Raw genomic sequence first — 17,695 nt, 5'->3', positions numbered from 1 at the left:
GCATCCTGAAGCCAATAGCATCTGTTGATGACAGTTCACCCCAGCAACCTGTGTAGCACCTTCCAGGCCTGTAAAAGCTAGGCGGCAGAGGGGACGCTTCCAACTCCGTTTCAGATGCATTTCTCTTATGTCCTGCAATGAAAATATATGCTATTTTCAGCAACAAAGTCTTGCCCTCTAGTTATTGTGTCAAAGCAGTGACAATTGCCTATGTTGTTTTGAGGGGCTCAGGATTTTTTTTTCCTAACTGTAACCAGCTTTATTAAAGATACTTTTCATAAACATCCATGGTATTTCAGGCAGGACATGGGCAGACAATCAACAGTATACAAGAACTTCCAAATTCCCTTCTTGTATAGACTACCAAAATCAGAAAGCCACTATAAAGCCCAATGAAGTCTTCATTCAATGCTTTGAAAAGGGGGAAGTAGCTTAGAGTGAGGGTTGACATCTCACATTAAGGATGTTGTTTTAACAACTTTTCACAAGCTGACCCTGACTTTCAGGCAGAATTATCAATCTGAAGATCCACAATCTTTTATAAAAGGAACCAGCGTTCTTCTGAGAACACTGGATGAAGTCACTGCAAAGTCCACATCGCTCAATGGACTGGGAAACCAATTTGGGGGCCAGGTTCCAACAGGTCTCTGGTTTTTAAGGGAATTAAGTCTATGTTGATAGTACAGGGGGAAGAGGATATAAAAGTGAATTTATAGTTTTCCCAGACCACAAGGCATTGTTGTGCCTTGGTGGCCACCTAGGTCAAGACCAGGATATCTCTCCTGTGAGCCAACAGGAGCCTTCCAAAATTATCAGGGAAAGAGGTTTTCTGTCCTCAATCCAGCTTGGGAGAGATTTTGTTACTGACACATGATCCTTCCCCCACCCAGTAATGAAGTGTTCTGTGTGCTAACAATATAGCTTAAAAAAAAAAAAGTAAAACGAAATTCTGCATTTTTATAAAACTTGATAAAAAATAGTATTTCAAACTGTACAGTCACCAGAAGTACACAGTTATCAAAAATGCACACACGTCACTTAGCATCTTCAGCACCTTCAGCTTTCTGTGCCTGGTCTGTTTTGGCATCTCCATTTTCTGCAGGATTATTCGCATCCTTCCGGCATCAGCTTTCCCCTTCTTCCCCTTGGGTACCTTCTCTCCCTTCTTCACAGGGGCCTTTTTAGGCTTGGGCTCTGGCTTTGGAGGAGCAGGTTTAGCAGACAACCTTGCAGATCTTCTCTGTAGCTCGTCCTTCACCTTGGTTTTGTCTCCTTTAGCATCCCCTTCAGCCTTTCTTTTGGGCATGGTGGCGGCAGGGGACGTTGGTGCTGAGCACGGGGATACAGCGGTTTGCTCCGTCCGGGGGTCGTCCTCGCTGCTTCCTCACACTGCTCCGGGGCTCAGATTTTTTAAAAGTATTTTTTTTTAAGACCAGCAGATTTGTATAAGGCTTTCCATGAAATTTATTTACAAAGACAAAAATTGAGCTTCCCAAATTTCAGTACGACTATGAATGTATCTTGTCCATAAGATCAACTTAATACTTGGAACACGTAGATTGATAATATGACTTTTTAATCTGAGCTTATTGCATACTTTGGTGTGTAGTTTCTTCCAGGTTGTAAGTAGTATACTTGGTCCTGCTGCATTTTTCTTTTTCAGAGCAACACTTTCTATTCAAAGTTTGGTGTGGTGATCATGGCTGGGAATGTAACTCAGTTGATAGAATGCTTGCATAGCATGAACAAAGCCCCTGAATTCAATCCCCAGTACTTCAAGAAGCCTGAAGAAAATGTTTTAAAATGTAATCCCAAGGGCATCTCTGGTTAGTTGCCAGTGGGAGTCAAATAAAAGGCTCTTCCACATATACTCTTCCCCAGCCAATCCAGTTCCAGTGTGATGGTAGGAATCTAGAGTCTATCTCCATGCTCCAGTATCTCAGCTAAGTAGGACAGGAGCCCCAGGACCCAGCAGTTTCACATGTCTAACCTGTTTCCCAGGTCTCAAACTTGTGTGACTGTAAAGCAGTGATTCTCAACCTGTGGGCCATGACACCTCTGGGGTCACATATCAGATATTTAATTATAATTAATAACAGCAAAATCGCAATGTGAATTAGCAAAGAAAATTCTTTTTTGGCTGGGGGTAACTATAACATAAGGAACTCTATTAAAGTGTAGAGGCATTAGGAAAGTTGAGACCCACACTGCTCTAACGAATCCTGAGACTGCCTGGAGTGCTGCAACAGGAATAACATTTTTTTTTTAATTTTTGAAAATTGTATGTGTGCAAGTGTTTTGCCTGCATATATGTCTGTGCACCATGTGGGTGCCTAGTGTACATGGAAGTTAAAAGAAGGCATTGGGTCCCCTGGGACTGCAGTTATAGGTGGTTGTGAGTCACTATATAGGCACTAGGAATTGAACCTAGGTCCTCTGGAAAAGCAGTTAGTGTTCTTAACTGCTGACCAACCTCTCAGCTCTAGAAATAAGGTTCTTTTGGTTTTTCCATCTTTTAAAATTTTGTCAACTCACCTCCTTTTATGTTATGGTGTGTGTTCATATGCTTTTAAAAATATTTGTGTGTGTGTGTGTGTGTGTGTGTGTTGGGGGTGTGTCCTCTTCACAAGTACATGCTTGAGTGTGTTGTGGTTCCTATGTAGAAGTCAGAGGACAATTTTTTTTTTTTTTTTTTTTTTGGTTCTCTTCTTCTACCATGAGTTCCAAGAATTGAACTCAGGACACCAAGTTTGAAGGCAAGTACATTTACCTGCCAATTTAATCCAGTTTGCCTACCCTCCTTACATACTTTTTGAGAAGTCTGGTTCTGGTAATTTAGTGACATTTCAAGAGAGGGTTCAATTTACCATTTTAAATATGATTACACTGGAGGGGGAGGGTTGAGGCTGCTACTAAATTTTAAAATAAAATCTTATTAGCAGTTTGTGTCTGAAATCTTTTAAGACACACCTGTGTTGAGGGTGTAGGTCAGTGGTAAAGCACTTGCTTAGCATATAGGAAGTCCTGAATGTGCACCACATTCAAAAGGACACTCTTAATTTGATCTTCTGCTTTTCCCTTTAGAACAATATGTCCTACCCAGAATGTCTATTGACTTTCCCCAGCCCTCTTTTGCTTTTTCCCCCTTCTTACTGCATTTATATACATGTATACTTATAAATTATATACTTATAATTGGATTCATTTAGTGTTGCACATGTGTGTGTGTGTGTGTGAGAGAGAGAGAGAGAGAGAGAGACCCTTTGATATTAGAATTAGAGAGGACTGAGTCTCCTTCTTAGAAGCCATTAAGTACCTGCACACTCCATTCAGGGGTGGGGCCCTGTGAGACTTCCCCCATGCACATTAGCATGTCAATTGATGGTGTCATTTTTCATGTCTTGTTTATGCAACAGTACTGTTGAGATTTCCAGGTTGCAACTTACTTGCCATATATGACAGATAACACTCAAAGTAGATGTCCTGGTCCTCTAGTGCTTAAATATTTCTGCCTGCTCTTCTTTGATGTTTCCTGAGCTTTAGATATAAGGGTTGTAACAATGTTGTTTCAACTGGAGTTGGACACCCACCCCCACTGTCCTTGGTTTTTAGCTACCAAGTATCAGTCCCTGCTTGCCACCATGCTCCCCACCATATTGACATGTATTAACTCTAGCCTTCTGGTACCATCATGAGCCCCACATTAAATGCTTTATTTCGTAAGCTGCCTTAGCCATGGTGCTTTAGTAACTAAGAAAAATGGCTGAGAGCAGCACTCTATGTGTATACAATTATTTATAATCAATTACAAATTATACTGGTTTAGGGAAATGGCAGTAAGAAGTTCATGGTTTCACCCCAGTACTCTAGGGTAGTGGGCTAGATTTACACCAGAAGTCAAACTAGTGTGCAAGCAAAGAGTCTTTATTCAGGCTCACACTTGGGACCCTCAGGCTCTTCCAACACAGTGAAGTAACGTAGAAGGCCTTTGAGCACCTAAGATTCAGCCTTTTTATTGTGGTCAGGGTGAGGGGTTTATCAACTCGGCAGTTACATGATGGGCTAACAATGATTTCAGTTGGCTTAAGTAATCTGTATCTATCTATCTATAGCCTCTTAGAACACTGTATTTTCCTGCTGGTGGCCTGTGTCTAGAGTGGATCCTTCCTGAAACAGTTTTTAAGTTTTTTCAGTAATTAAAGTTTAACCTTAGGACAGGACCTAGTGTATAAAATGGAGGCCTCGTTACAAGATGGAGTCTGTCTTGTCAAGTTGGGGCCCTTCATTTCTGCCCTTCACAAGTATCTAAGAAAGGCCCAATCATGGAAAAATGGTGTCCATTATTTTTGGATGCAAGGGCTGATATTGGAACCTGAAGACCATCAATTGAGGTGCACTAATTTGTTCTCTAACACAGTTGATTAACCTGTTTAGTACACAAGGCCCAAAGGTGAGTATTAGTAAGAGAATAACTAAGGAGTGATCCAGCAAAGGTAGTCAGTCAAGGGGATGCATTAAACATGCTTTCATACTATCCTTGATATTGTTCCACGTCTAATTTTCTGTCCTGTATTCTCATTCTTAGTTCTGCCATTTTGAAGCCAACTATGGCAGTATGGTCTGCATAGATACAGCATTCTTCTCCTAATACAACACACAGCCCACTTTGCTATAAGAACAATAGGCCTAATCCTCTTCTATTCCGCAACACAACTTCAGCTAGGAAAGAGAGTGATTTTTCTAAGGCAGACATTGATTTTTCTAGCCTCTGAACATCCATCAGATCAATAGCCAGCCTCAATGACCTGTCATGATCACCTTGCAGTACCGGAACAGAGGTTCCAGTGGCTAATGGCCCCTGAAATACCTATGCCTAAGTGGGTGGACAAAACAATGGTAGTTATGGGTTCAATTTTGAAACATTTATGAAGCCCAGGAGTGAATAATTTTGGACATCTCCTCAATGATACATGTACTGGCTGGTTTTGTGTCAACTGGACACAAGCTGGAGTTATCACAGAGAAAGGAGCTTCAGCTGAGTAAATGCCTCCATGAGATCCAGCTGTAAGGCATTTTCTCAATTATCAATCCAGGGAGGAGGGCCCCTTGTGAGTGGTGCCATCTCTGGGCTGGTAGTCTTGGGTTCTATAAGAAAGCAAGCCGAGCAAGCCAGTGGAAGCAAGCCAGTAAGTAACATCCCTCCATGGCATCTGCATCAGCTCCTGCTTTCTGATCTGCTTGAGTTCCAGTCCTGACTTCCTTTGGTGATGAACAGCAGTTTGGAAGTGTAAACTAAATAAACCCTTTTCTCCCCAACTTGCTTCTTGGTTATGATGTTTGTGCAGGAATAGAAACCCTGACTAAGACAATGCATTATCCTTGGGATGATTTGTACCAGGACACAGAGATCAGAGGAGGCATTTAAGACTCCAGGGTGAATACATGGAGTTAGACCAGTAGAACATACCTACCACATGTTATCAGAAGGAACCAAGTTCCCTGAACCTGTCCAAGATACTTTGGTGTCACATAACTGGAGTATCTCAGGGGCACAGAGCCCCTGTCCCCAGAGTGATTCATCTGGAGCCCTCTTGCTGCCATCTGCAATACTGAGGTTCTTGACATTCTGTTACAGAAGAAGTAGGGGCTATTCCATCATTGAGAGGGATGAGATAGGCTTCAAATTAGCAGTTAAGGAGACTAGGCCTAAATCTCTGTTTCCAAGAAATGGACAAGTCCAGGCAAGCTCAGGCAAGTCAGTTACTGAAAATAACAACAACAACAACAACAAAAACCCTACAGGTTTCAGGTAGCTAGTCAGAAGCTGCCCTGCCACCTGGCCTAAGGCAAGGGCCAGCAGCAGCTTCCAGACTTCCTCAGCAATAGTTTCCAGACTTCTCCAGCAACAGTTTCCAGCCCCATGACCCCATGGTTCTGGAATTTCCTTTGAGATAGACTCAACAAATTAAGATAGAGTTCACCTACCCCATAATTTCCCTAATGTTCTTTAAACTGAGCCTGAAAGCTCACTTTGGGATCTCTTTATCTTGGTAATGGCAGACCCCAGCATGCTGGACTTCTGCAGAATAAAGCACTGTATTTACATACTGTTTGAGTCCAGAGTATCATTCTTTGGTGAACCATTGACCCTTACATAATAATATGGGGGTGGGGTAGAGAAAGGAGGCATTCAAGCATAGTCAAGAGTCCTCAGATCTGTGGGAGACTGATTACGCACTTGGCAGGTGGCTTCAAGAAGATGTAATAGGACAGGGTCTATTGGGCTATTCTCTGTAGGAGGTTTGGACATGGGCTTGCCCATCCATGCCTTGTGGTGGTTTCAAGGGATTGGATTGTTTGGGCAGCAGAGAGGGTGCCAGTATGTTATTATGGCCTAGAGCTATAGAGTTATAGGTGCAGATTGTGTAGGTATTTGCTTATCTAATTTGATTGTAAAGAGTCTGCCATAGGCCCTTCTGCCCAATCTATCTTTATCATAAATTCAGAGTCCCAGGTTTCAGTGTTTTCCTAATTCCCATCCATTGTCAGGAGCCATTTTGCCTGCTTCTGTGAACACCTGCCTGTCAGGCAGAGTCAAGGTAGGTCAGAGTCTGCTGGCAGATTTCCTGGCCAGCTTACAATTGGAACAAAAAGAGGGGATACACTTGAAGCTCAAGGCAAGGGGCTGAATGTTCTGTTAATGTTGGAGGAAGGAACAGAGAGATCTCTGGATGGGCACAGATATTCAATGTACATCAACCATTGTCTCTGCTAGCTTGTAACTTTGTTTCCCATGATACTATAAATTATATAATGGCTATGAGGAATAAATTTGGGGCTGGGGTAGTATAGACCCACAGCCCTCCTGATTTCTAACTTTTGTCTTTGAGTGTTCTCTTTCCTATAATCATCCTCACTGCCCCCCTTAAGAGTTAAAACATAGAAAATCATAGATAAGGGAGCTCAGGAAAAGTAAGAGAGCTCAGAAAAAGGTAAGGGAGTGCAGAAAAAGTAAAGACACAAGAAAAAGAAAAAAGAAACAAAAATGGCAAATGGAAATGGCCATGTGCTCTTTGTACAAATGCATAAGAACTTCTTATATTTTGAAGAGAAGTTTTGTCCTTGGTTCCCTGAGAAAGGAACAGTAAATTTAGCGACCTGGAAAAAGATTGGGGAAAGCCTTCAAAACTATTATGATGTGCATATGAAAAAGTATAACAAAAACACAAACAAACAAACAAACAAACAAACAAAAAACTAGGCCTTTAGGCTCAGGCTTGAGAATGTGACCTTTGTAACTCAATGCTCCAAGGCATGCTAATCATAAAACAGATAGCGACATTCCTTCACCCACCTGCTTCCTGGGTTCAGGGAGTGTTTGTTCAAAAGAAGGTAACCCTGACCCGTTTCATGAAACCTGCTATGCAAATGTGCTATTGTTAGAGGCTCATAGGAACTGTCTTGAGAAATAACCTGCACAATTACCAGGTATTCCTTGTGACTCTTGTGACTTCCACTCCCTGGTGACTCTTAACTGTTATTTTTGGTATTTTCTAACAACGCACTCCCCACCCCCTTGAGTTGTGATTTCTTCCTTTAAATACCCCCTTACCCAGCTACTCGGGGCCCACAGTCCTCTGACCCTGCGTGGTGTACAACTGTGGGCCCCAGAGCGTGCCTGGAATAAAAGTCCTCCTGTGGCTTGCATCAAGACCATTTCTTGTGAGTGATTTGGGGTGTCACCTCTCCCGAGTCAGAACGTGGGGGAGTCCTCACGTTGTGGGTCGTTCACGTAGACCAGGTAAAATGTCTGTAGATACTTTTTAGTCTCTGGACCTTGAGATATCTTAGATCCTAGACATGAGAGAGACAAATGGGTTTCGGGAAGGCAGCCCCCATCTGGGGACACTTTGATAAAGGAGGGAGAAATGCAGTCAAGCCTGTGTACACAGAACCAGTGTTTGAGGTGTCAGGTTTTTCTTTTTTGGGTTTGTTTGTTTGTTTGTTTTTGAGGAGGAGGAAGAGGAAGGCGAGAAAGAGGAGGAGGAAGAGGAAGAGGAGGAGGAGAAAGAGGAGGAGGAGGAAGAGGAAGAGGAGACCCTAGATTCGGGAAAGACAAGCAGCTGCAAGAGGAAACTGCTAGATATCATAGGAGAATTCTTTGCTGCTTGCTGCCATGGAAGAATTTGAAGTTCTTTCCAAGGACAGGTTAGTTACAGAGAAGATACAACAGCTGCTAACTACTTTTACTTCACTATCTATGCAAATGCAAAACTTACAGGCTCAACACGAACAAGGGGAGATCTTGGGACCATTAGATGGATTCCTAAGCTGAGAGCCAGTAAAACCCCAAGTGTTGGAGCTGGACTGGACCCTCCTCCAGAGATGGAGGCAGAGCCACCAGTTGTAGCAGTTAATGAGAAAGCCATCTGGGAGATGGCCTTCACAGAGGCTTTTATTTCCCTTACAAGTAAGTGATCTTGAAAGAGGCTGCTAAGAGAAGAGAGAATGTCCAGGGATTTCATTTTACATTTCCAGTTATAGAACAGGTCAGTCCTCAAAGCAATAGTCAGAGTTTATCAACCTCTTCTGTTTAAACTGCTAAGGAATTAAAGTCTGCTTATGCACATTATGGGTCAACAGCCCCATGTACTCTGGCTATGCTTGAGCCATTGTCCACAGAAGCCCTCCCTCCTTGGGACTAGAAACAACTGGTAAGGGCCTAGTTGTCAGGAGATTTTTTTTTTAATTTTTAATATTTTTTATTACGTATTTTCCTCAATTACATTTCCAATGCTATCCCAAAAGTCCCCCATAACCCCCCCCCCACTTCCCTACCCACCCATTCCCATTCTTTTGGCCCTGGCATTCCCCTGTATTGGGGCATATAAAGTTTGCAAGTCCAATGGGCCTCTCTTTCCAGTGATGGCCGACTAGGCCATCTTTTGATACATATGCAGCTAGAGACAAGAGCTCTGGGGTACTGGTTAGTTCATCATGTTGTTCCCCCTATAGGGTTGCAGATCCCTTTAACTCCTTGGGTACTTTCTCTAGCTCCTCCATTGGGAGCCCTGTGATCCATCCAATAGCTGACTGTGAGCATCCACTTCTGTGTTTGCTAGGCCCCCCGGCATAGTCTCACAAGAGACAGCTATATCTGGGTCCTTTCAGCAAAATCTTGCTAGTGTATGCAATGGTGTCAGCGTTTGGAAGCTGATTATGGGATGGATCCCTGGATATTTTTTTTATTATGGAAGTCAGAATTTGCTGAGCGGTGTCAAAGTACTGCTGAGATCAATCAAACATAAAAGATACATATTAGGTTAGCAGGAAAGGGAGAGTATCATGAGACTGCTCAACAATTAAATTTAGATCCACCTGTTTATGCACAAGTTAATGATTAGGTTAAACTAAGAAAGCCTGGTATAAACTATCTTCTACGGAGAGGCAGACTGAGGATTTTTCTGGAATTGGGCAAGGTCCAGATTGAGTTGTTCCAGGATTTTGTGGCCAGGTTGCTGCAGACAGCAAGCAGATTTATGGGGGATACTGAGGCAGTATTTCATAAGATGGATAAAGTCTAATTATTTTAATCAAACATTTAAATATTTTAAAATATATAATTTATTTTAAAAATAATTTGTTTTAACATTTATATCAAGTTTTATATCTTATATTTATAACAATAATTAATGAAAGTTCAGACTTATGTTATAAACCATTTATATCTTAAATAATAAAAATATTGGATATATAGTTGGATATATAGTAATATATAGTTAGATATATAGTAATATATTTTTTAATCCACAAAGACAGGGAATTGTGGAACAATCCCATGGAGCTCTAAAAAAAATCAGTTACAAAAAATAAAATAAAATGTTGCTGCTAAGCATCTATGGCACGGCACAACTAGGTATACTTATGCCCAGGTGAAATGGAAGGACCCACTTACCCGCATATGGGGAAGAGGGCATGTTTGTGTTTTCCACAGGATGCTGAAAGTGACAGGTAGATTCCAGAGCATTTGGTTCACTATGTGGAGAAAGCAATTGACCAGACACATGATGCTGATGCTGATGGGCCACTTCCTGATGCCAACTTGAGCAGAGTCCCCAAGCAAACTCAGATGACTGGCAAAAAGGACTGCATGCAGGACTCTGGTGGACAAACACTGGATCATCACAGACTTATGTCTGGAAACTTGCCGTGGCTTTGGGGGAGATTAAAGCAACTAACACAACTACTAAACAGAGATGAACACTGGGTTGGGTTCAGACTGACAACAGTGGAAAATGTACTTGCCTGCATTTCCCTGCCATATGCATTGTTGATAGAGAATATTAACATCATTGTGTATGGGTTTAGATTCAATGTAAGTTGCTATGACTGTAACATAACTAATTGTGCATCTGACATTGCTATGATACTTCATCAACCTTCATTTATTATGCTTTCAGTCAGTGTTTCAGAACCTTGGTATGGAGATAGAGTTTTGCAAGTGTTGGATCGAATTCAATTACATCAAGAAATCTGAATCTAAAAGATGCTAAACCCCTGAAATTTGATGCTACAAAAGTTGCCTCTGAATGGTTAGAGAAATTAAGAAAAAGCATGCCTTTTTGTAGCTGCCCAGCAGCCATGGACAAACTGGGTTTACCTGAAAGGGGAGCTGAAAATGAAAGAGACTGGGGGGGGGGGGCAGGAGCAGCGAGAGAAGAATGAAGCCAAGACAAGGTTCTGATCAAGGCTCCAAGTTTAATATTCAGCACTGCGTTTGTATAGGGAGAGCTCACAGACCCCATCCTTTGTTTCAGATGGATTATGTTGTAAAGCAAGGTCAGTGAGCAGTCTGTTTTTCTAAGTTTCTGCAGGAAGTTGCATGTGCAACCAAGGCAGATGGCTCCACCTAGGTCGTTAACGTCCAATTTGGCAAGGTCTATTCAGTCTGTTTAAGACTGGGTAAATAGTGGCCAGGTGACTGTACCTGTCTTAGGTCAGTGTCTATATTGCTCCTTCTTACCCATCATAGAGGACAAACATAGCATTGATGTATGTCTCTGTCCTAGGTCAATAGGAGCTCAAGAACACTCTTACCCAAGTCTGACTACCGGTTTTCTATATCATACTCTTTCCTATTCAGACCAAAGCCACATAGAACATATGAATATGCACTTAATGCATTTCTTCATACTGATGAATAACTGCCATGGTGAATAGCTGAGCTTGCTGAAAGTGATCCCGTATGAAGGCAACCAATCTGTTTGAGATACAAGGTCCAAAAGTTAAAAGCAATAAGATTATAATTAATGGTCCAAGCAGTGTAGAAATTAAAGTTGTAAGCCATGGGGAAGTGGAAAATCAGGATTCAAACCATCCCTGATTCTGTCCTTTTTCTCTTTTCCTTTTATCTACTCCTTCTCGAACTTTAGCCATAGAATCCTTTACTATTCCTGATGATCGATGTAAAGTAATATTCTTCAATTAAGGCATGCACATAGTCCTCCATGTTGAAGGAATAAAAGATCAAGTCCTCTCCTATATTGAAGGACCACCTCAGACAAGGAGGTTAGAGATTCTTGCAAATGGGAAATAGAGGTTTCTATCCTTTCTATATCTGTATCTATTGCCATACTAAGGAGCTCATAATTTTTTCCTTGCAAAATCAGGGTAGAAGCACCAGTAGCTGTTCCTCACACTCAGAGAGTTTCATGGTGTCCAAATTTTGTGGTTTTTTATGAAGATACTGTTTTTAAGTTCTATGGGACTGTTCCACAATACGTTGTCCTTTAGGATAATAAGGAAATAAGAGTAATATCCATTTGTCATAATTGATTAGGTACGAGTCCTTAAGGATTAACACCATTATGTGGTACATGAAGAAACTGAGGACACTGAGAACAAGTCTTTACATTCTGGCATGCATATTTTCTAGAAATACCAACTTGTTGTCTCAAACTATTACTATTTTGATGATGTAAAGAATGAGATTGCCGGGCGGTGGTGGCACACGCCTTTAATCCCAGCACTTGGGAGGCAGAGGCAGGCGGATTTCTGAGTTCGAGGCCAGCCTGGTCTACAAAGTGAGTTCCAGGACAGCCAGGGCTATACAGAGAAACCCTGTCTCGAAAAACCAAAAAAAAAAAAAAGAATGAGATTGTTTGGCTAATTGTTCCAATAAGGCCTATAATCTTCCTAGTATACAAATCTGCTATGGCATTGTGCAGGGGTCCAGGCAATCCAGTATGAGCTCTTAAATGTCCTATAAAGTAAGTAACAGTACCTGTTTCTTAAATTAAGCTGTATTTGTATAAATAACTATAAAATTTGAGAATTAGCAGTATCAAAAAAGGAACAATTTCAAGAAATTGTAAACCATGAGCTATATATTGGCTATCAGTATACAAATTAAAACTTGATTTTTCAACATTTCAAAAACAATGGCTACAGCGTAATTCAATTATTTGTGAAGCAGGGGGAAAACTCAAGAGAAGAAACATGTGATCAAATTATATATGCTTCTTTCCCATTAGATGAGCTGTTTATAAATACAGTAAATGCATTCTTTATGGGCTGCATGTATAAATTTACAGGAAATAAAAACATATATAGAGAGGCAAATTCTAACAACTTGTCTTTTAGATAATGATTATCAAATTCTGCAATAACCAATTTAATTGCTGTTTGAAATCATAAATGCTTCATCAAGTTCTTTCCCAAAATACTTTCAAGATTCTATCCTACAATTCTGTATTAACACAGCAACAGCTTTATAATAGGGTATTCAAACTTTACATAGAAATGAAGAAAGATGAATCCACATCAAAGGACTGCTGTGAAACAGCCAACGATGGGTCATAGTCTATATAATGTATATGTTGTTGGCTAACAGCTTCCTCTACTTTCTGCAAAGCTATTTGTCCCTCATTGGTTAATTGTCCAGGGGAACTAGGATTTGCATCCCCCTTGAGAATATCAAACAGAGGTTTAAGTTCTGTGGTAAGCTTAAGGTGAGGTCTTAGCCAATTAATATCTCCTACCAATCTTTCAAAAGAATTTAAAGCAAACTATCTTTTCTTATTTGAATTTTCTGTGCTAAAATTTGTTTAGGATATAGCTGATGTCCCAAATATTGAAAAAGATATTGCCTTTGAATCGTTTCTGGAGCAACAACTACTCCAAAATTTTAAAGTTTGTTGTATAAGAAGAGCAAAGGCTTGTAGTAAAACTTCATCAGAGGGATCAGCTAATAAAATACCATCCATATAATGAATAATAGTCCTAACTTCTTGTATTGAAGCAGAGACATTTTTTTTTAACATAATATAGGGCTATTAGCCATTCTTTGAAAATTTTCAATGTTATCACTCCATGGGCTCTTCAAAATTACAAGCAAGCTCACTTAATGTAAACCTCCCCGTCACCAGACTGCAAAGAAACAGTATAAAAACGATCCTCCAAATCCATAATAATTCTACATGCATTTCCTGGAATGGCAGGTAGAGTAGGCAAGCCAGGCTGCAATGCCTCACAAGTTCCATAGCTCAACAACCCTTCTCAAACCCTTCAACAGTCTCTACCTGCCGGATTTTTTTTCTTAATTACAACTATGTGTGAGTTAGAATCCTGAGCCTGTGATCAAGCTGCAAACTGCAGCCAATGGAACACTGGCAGCTTAACTATATTTCTAAGTTTCTTTTGCAATATTAGAGCATACCCATAATTTTGGAAAACAAAACCCAGTTTTAAACAATCAATTCTCTTTAAAATCAATACCAAGAACATTACTTTCATGTTACAAAGTTTGGCTGCTAGTTCTTATATATGAATGCATGCCAGTGCAGCTTTTAATACATCATTAAGGAGACATTGTTTTAAATCCTATCCTTTATAAATCTAGTTTCCAGAATAAGAATTACATAAAATTTTATCCCAATTTAGAAGTATCTTGAGAGATCTGTTTTCCTGGGTTGGCTCATGCCACATGTTACTGTTTACTCTGAGTTACCAGTTTTAAGGTGACTTTATGTTACCAATGTTACAAGTTTCTAATCATACCCAATAACTTATAGGCCAATACTCTATAACCAAGACATGCAGAACATATTTATACTCTTAAAACTAGTCAGAAACAAAAATGAAGTGGCTACACACATCTTATATATTTAGACTGGACAAAATTCTTACTTTTTCTAGCTATAATTTCAAGAAGGGAGCACCTAGTCATTGCTGAACCCAATAAATACAGTCACAGAGATTTTTTGCAGGGTAACTTACCAGTTTCTGCTGTGCAAATTGAGACTGCCTTTCAAACAACTAAATCAAGGAGTAGACAGACAGCAGATAAAGTTTTAACCATTTTTTCTTTTGAACATGAAGCACAGAACAACAATCATTCAAACAAACAAAAACAGACATAAATTCACAGACATGGACAGATTGTTGCACCAAGGACAGACAATAGACAGAGAGGGAAGAAAACTTGATGTCCCAAAGAGACCTAGATATCCTCCCTAAGAGACCCAGAACCAGAACTAAGGATATCTCCAGTAGGAGCCAGAGCGGAAGTAGGATGTCTCCCGATTTCTTCCTGTTCCAAGGAGAGCTCTGCAATAGCTTTTATCATTCCTACTTCTGGAAACCATGGACAGCATAAATTTACTTGAGCTAAGAATTTTCCTAACATCTGTTTTTTAAACCCTGCTTCTCTCACCTGATGCAGCTCTTTTTGGCTATGGAAAAATGCAATTGTGCTGTCGCCCATAGGTGAAGTTGGCGTTGGGTCAACACCTCTTTGGTCTAGCCTGTATCCCTCTCAAATGCACCTCCTGCAACAACAGCCTCCAAAAAATATAATTAGCGCTAGCATTAATGCTGTTCATTGCTTACTGTGCAGGATACTGTTACTTTTTTTCTGTTTTCTGTGGAGCTCCACCCAAGACAGCATTTCTCAGAGGGGTTCCCCCACACACACACATTTTTAGGCCCCTCATTTTATTATAGGATGCCACCTATAGCTGTCCAGTGACCATGGACAAACTGGGTTTACCTGAAAGGTGGCACTGGAAATGAAAGAGATGGGGAAGGGGGCAGTGAGAAGAATCAAGCCAAGACAAGGTTCTGATCAAGGCTCCAAGTTTAATATTCTGCACTTCATTTATATAGGGAGAGCCCACAGACCCATCCTTTGTTTCAGAGCAGAGCAAAGCAAGGTCAGCAGGCAGTCTATTCAAAGTGCCTGTAGGAAGTTGCATAAGCAACCAAGGCAGATGACTCCACCTAGGTCTTTATCGTCCAATATGGCAAATGCTCAAGGTCTATTCGGCCTGCTCAAGGCTGGGAAGGGCAATACTTTCTGACTTCTTTTACTCATTTGGCCTTCTCAGTACTTGCCTTAGGTACTCTAATGGTTATAGGATTACGCTTGTTACCACTTGTGATTAAGTTTGCCCTCCGTTCCTTTTTGAACATCCATGCAGGTCTCCATCTTATTTGTCTCAAAACTGTAACCTAATAGGTAACATCCCCCATTGCAGAGGCTGCTAGTAAAATATGGGTAAGATTGCCTCAGAGGTGGATCAACTTAAGACAGGACATGAGTGCCAGGATTCATGTTCCAATTCATGTTCCAGATGGGTAAGATTCGCAGTTTTTGAGACATCTAAGACAGGCACACTCTTTCTGCACCAATCACTGAGACAGCTTTGGCTTTTATAAAATAAAAAAGGGGGAGATGTCAGGAGACATTTTGACCTGCTTCTGTAAAAGCTTTCCTGTCAGGTAGAGTCAAGGCAGATCAGAGTCTGCTAGCAGGTTTCCCTGTCTGCTGACTCTTGAATCAATAAGAGGGGATACACTTGAAGCCCGAGGTGAGTGGCTGAATATTCTATTAATCTTGGTGGAAGGAACAGGGAGGCCTCTAGATGGGAATAAATATCCTATGTACATCAGCCATTTTCTCTTCTACCTTGTGACTTTGTCTCCCACGATACTGTAAAATATATAAAGGCTATCAGAAATACATTCAGGGTTAGTGTGGTATAGACCTACAGTCCTCCTAATTTCTAACCTTCGTTTCTGAGTCTTTTGTCTTTCCTATATCCATACTCACTCCCCCTCAGAGGACTGTTCACCTTCACACCAGCTGAACCAGTCCAATCCATTAGCCTTTCCCCCCAAGTCTGTAAACCTAAAGAGGATGGGTTTGTACTGTCCAGTGTCTGTGGTTCAGTCGCAAGAGGGTTGAATGCCCATAGAGTTGATTTGGTCATCAGACTTTCAACTTACTCAAAGTCCATCTTGAATGGGGGATCCCACCAAATGTGTCCCATACTCACACAATCCCAGGAGGAGCAAAAGGAGGATTCAGCTCCCACCACATTGTTGACTCAAGGTCTTGTGGTTTTTGCACCTGGGGCAAACATAGAAGTGATGTGTGCTGAGCAATCGATCAGTTCAGGAGAGTCCGTGTAGATTAGCTGAGTCTAAAGTGGAGGTCGGGGAACCAGGTGCCAAGGGACATAGTCTTGCTCTGCTGGTGGAGAATGTCACCTGTGGATGCATCGCTCAGAGTCCAGGCTAGGTTCCAAAGCTGGAGAGGGCTAAAACCAGGGAGAGAGCCAGAAACTCCTGGAAGCAAGATACATTCTGACAGCCTGTGTCAATAGGCTTAGGAATACTGGATTTTGGGTTTTAATGGGTTTCCTTGGTCTCTAGTGACACACCATCATGGGTACATGCCCAGTCTGGATGTGGGTCTGCAAAAGGGGCAGTAATATGTGATATGTGGTATGTGATATATCCAGGTAGCAATCCTGTCAACCTTGACAAAGGTAGGTGTTGTTAGGACCATGACATAGGGTCCTTTCCAGCGGGGCTCTAGGGTTTGCTTCTGGTATCTTCACAGGAAGACCCAGTCTCCAGGGCAATAGTAATGGGGAGCAGGAGGTGGTGCAGTCTCATAAATAGCCTTTGGGTGAGGCCAGAGCTACTTTCAGGTGTAGGCTAATGTTCAAGAGAGTGACAATCATCAATTTCAGCTAACATTTCAGATTTTAGGTTAGGTAAAATGGGAGGGGTTCTTCCAAACATGATTTCATAAGAGGTTAAACCCAACATATGGGGTGTGTTGAAAATCCTATAAATGGCAAGTGGGAGGAGAGCTACCCAGTCCCCGCCAGTCTCCATGGTTAATTTAGTAAGGGTCTGTTGTAGATAAGCCTGGGGCTGTTTATATTTTGATGCTAATTCCGTTCTCCTGGGAGGGGTTGAGGACAAGGACTGAGTCACATACTCAGGTGACTTCTTGTGAACCAATCCCCTAAGGAATAAAGGAGCCAATCACTAGGCAAGTAGGAGGGACTTCCAGGGTGGACAGAGGAAGAGAGGAAGCAGGAGAGGATTAGGTCCTTTTTGGACAGGGATAGTGTAAGGACAAGATGTAATTACTAGTGTCTCCCAGTTTCAATGGCAGATCTGTCACGATTCACCACTGGAGGATTTAGATTTAATAAGGTTTACAAATTAGGATTTTAGTTGTTGCTCCCAGTGATTTAGTTACCATTGTTTCTGAATAAGTCTGTGTGGCATTTTCCTTCATGCAGCGGTTCAACTGTGTTCAGGAGAGAAAAGTATGGTGGCAAAGTGTGGGTTTGCCAGATGTGCACCAGAAAGGCTGTGGGGGATTTGAAGTATG

At 41.3% G+C, this 17,695-nt stretch overlaps 1 pseudogene; it reads right to left on the bottom strand.

Moving 5' to 3' along the window:
• Positions 1-755: 755 nt before the first annotated feature.
• Positions 756-1,344, bottom strand: LOC110300947 (non-histone chromosomal protein HMG-17 pseudogene; annotated as a pseudogene).
• Positions 1,345-17,695: the final 16,351 nt, after the last annotated feature.

The sequence above is a fragment of the Mus caroli genome, unplaced genomic scaffold (assembly GCF_978045245.1).
Source record: "Mus caroli unplaced genomic scaffold, Mus_caroli_1 scaffold_1, whole genome shotgun sequence".
NCBI classification, from domain to species: Eukaryota; Metazoa; Chordata; class Mammalia; order Rodentia; family Muridae; genus Mus; species Mus caroli.
This window is presented reverse-complemented; position numbering and strand designations above follow the sequence as displayed.